Genomic DNA, 3,081 nt, shown 5'->3' on the forward strand with positions numbered 1-3,081 from the left:
ACACCTCTTCCTGTTTCTACTTACCCATGACCTTGAAAAAGTTTCATAGATCACAGCCTGTGTACTCCCCCGGCCTTTTTCCTCCATCTCTTTTCTGTCTCCTCTGCCCCTTTCTACTAACGGTGCTCTGTTTCCTTTTGTTTTGTCCTCCATCTCTCTGTCAGCAGGTCCCGTCCATCAATACAGAACTGTCAGTCATTGGAGTGACAATTGGCAGCTGTCGATACAGTGTAGAGGGCCGCCAGTCTGAATATAGGCTTAAACTCCTAAAATGCTATCAGCTGCCAATACATAAACACACACGTATACACACACGTACACACACACATACACGCACGGTTCAACATCCACGGAACCACAAAAACACACACACGTACACGCACATACCTTATTCTCTTTGCATCCTCATCACACTTGATCATCGCTGACGCAGGAAAATGTGGTTTGATAGCAACGAGATCAGATCAGATGAGGAAACAAAGAACCACCTTCTGACTATTCAATCTTTGACAGCGCGCGCGCACATGCACACACACACACACACACACACACACACACACACACACACACACACACACACACATTATGGTACTGATAAAGGTCTTTGACACAGACTGGAGTCACTGACACATGGCTCCCCCTACTGGAGACCTATAAGACCTTTGGCAATGACATTCCAGTCCCTGGTTACACTGTAGCACATTAACATTCATTAATTGATTCAATCATCCATCTATTCATTTAATCACTCCTCCCTCTCTCTGACATCCTTTCCCCTCACTTGATCAAACTCTTCCTTCTTTCCTTCCTGCAGTCTTTTCTTGTTCATTAAGTTACTAAACTTACATCCTTGTACCCTTTCCTTCCAATTTTACATTTTTGTTGTTTCCTTCCTTTCACCCCCATCTTTATTTTCCCCCTTCTTTTTTCATGACCCTGATGTCCTTTGTAGTTATGTGATGTAATATCAATGCTTCTTTCTAGTTCACGTAAAACTGTTCAGTGTGTAATTGTATGTACGTTGTTTTTGGACTTACATACATACATTCAACTTTTAATAGATATCGAATCCTCTTCAAAAGGATCCCTTGTTTGGCCATCACCATCATTCTATCTATTATAACACTGTACTCACCAAAATAAACACTGAGATCTGGGAGCACAATGATATTACAACAAAGTCAGATAGGACAAAAAACAGAAGTGGTCAGAAGATCAGTGTGCACAAAGGGTCAGCAATAATCTATAACTATGGCAGGTACAAGAGCCTGATCAATAAAACAGCCAGGCATATATGTCTTATATCTTCAGATAGTATATCTACCAATGGCTAATAGGAAACTGCGGTCCAGAAATGCCACAGATACGTGTCAGGTGTTTAGAAACAGTATTGCCATCACAAAGTTTGTCTGCTGGAGAGCACTGACAAGGTAAATTTTAACTAAAAACCATCCCGCTTAGTACAAGTCTTGGCCATAATTCTGTATATTCTCATCAAAAACATTTGCATTGTGTTCATGTAAAGGTACTTCTGGCTGATATATCATTAATTTTTAAACTATTGCTGATACCATATTGCCCTCAAAAGTCAAGATTCAGTTAGGCAATAGCGAGTACGGTAGGTCAAAGATGAAGCAGGAAGTATGTGGAAATACATGATTGGAGGGTCTATAGAACAAAGCACTGTAAAATTTCTCCCATGCTTGAGCTACCTCAAGACTCCATCTGCTCCATGAACCTGAAAGCTCCTCAAACCGTCAGAGTTTCTTGCTCCATTGTATTTCTTTTAGTGTTACTGCCATTTTTCTAGATTTCAACAAGTTAAGTGTTGAGTACAAAGTTATTAAGGAGCTGTGATAACCTCCTATTATTTTTAAAGGGATTCTTTGTCAATTTTCAACCAGCTCTGTATCAAAACAATTTGGGTAGTATGTGTAAATGAACAGTAGTAAACTTCCCACCATCTAACCAACCCCCAGATCTCCATGCTCATCTCCCTGCTCAAACATGCTGGATGATGCTACTTGGCATCGTAGTGCTGATAAAATTTGAACCAAGATTCTGTAACTGCGTTGCCTATTTCTCGGCTCAAATGTTCTTAGAAACATATTTTAGCTTACTGTTTAACTGTAATTCAAGATTGTTTGTTACCAGCCAGCCGCCATATTGTTTCCCATGTCAAAACAGACAAGCTCACGTTAAGTCACCCACCAGTGAGAGCGTTTATTGGTACGGTGCAGTGAAATGTAATCTAGCTGTCTAGCTAGGTTTTCTACCTCTTGAGCAAAAGCAAATGCCACTGTCCTTTTCCACTGTTTCCTCTGGTCATATAGCACCAATGTCAAAAGTATTTGCATCTTACTACTGCACAGACAGCCCAGTTTTATGAAAAGACCATCCTTCCAGCAGTGAAATACATCTTTAACTTGCATTCGCAAATTATTCATCACAGTCAATTTATGCCTTTTCACACCACCACACTCCTGTAACAACAGTTCTGTCACTGCCTAAGATGTGAGTTAGAAGAACCGAGTGTAGCAGAACCAGACAGAAACAAACAGAACAGGTAACAGAGCAGACGAAAATAATATACTGACAGGAATTGGGAGGGGACATGCCTGTCTGTCTGCTTTCTCTCCTTTACGCACATGGCGTCCATCCGTATGAGAAATGTGATTACAAATGAGAGTGTGAGTGAGAGAGCGGAGTGCCACAGCTGGCATGGCATCTGGCTTGGCATATCGTTGCCCGGCCTCGCCCGCTGCCTGTGCGCTCTAATGTGGCTGTCGACAAGCCCATTAAGAAGCCATTACTAAATGCTCTGTCTCTGCGCCTCTTCCACGCCTTATAGCACAGGCCCGGGGGAATGCCAGCAACACGGAGGAGAGGGAGAGAAGAGGAGAAAATAGGCAAACAGAAAAGAAAGCAGAAGCAGGTGGGGGAAAATGAAGACAGGGAAAAGTTTGTGTGAGAGAATTAACAAGGAGATTTGATGATTGAACTTTTGTATCCTGTGTCTGCGCCAGAGACAGAAAGTGATGGAGGGTAGAGACTCTGAACTCACTTTATACTTCATCATCA

The 3,081-nt window shown here is 41.9% G+C and overlaps 1 non-coding gene across 1 annotated transcript; it reads left to right on the forward strand.

The window, feature by feature from the left end:
- Positions 1–2,984: 2,984 nt before the first annotated feature.
- On the forward strand, positions 2,985–3,062 carry LOC126396630 (small nucleolar RNA SNORD66). The gene has a single exon (XR_007570584.1). It is a non-coding gene; the product is annotated as a small nucleolar RNA SNORD66 (small nucleolar RNA).
- Positions 3,063–3,081: the final 19 nt, after the last annotated feature.

The sequence above is a fragment of the Epinephelus moara genome, chromosome 1, assembly GCF_006386435.1.
Source record: "Epinephelus moara isolate mb chromosome 1, YSFRI_EMoa_1.0, whole genome shotgun sequence".
Classification (NCBI taxonomy): domain Eukaryota; kingdom Metazoa; phylum Chordata; class Actinopteri; order Perciformes; family Serranidae; genus Epinephelus; species Epinephelus moara.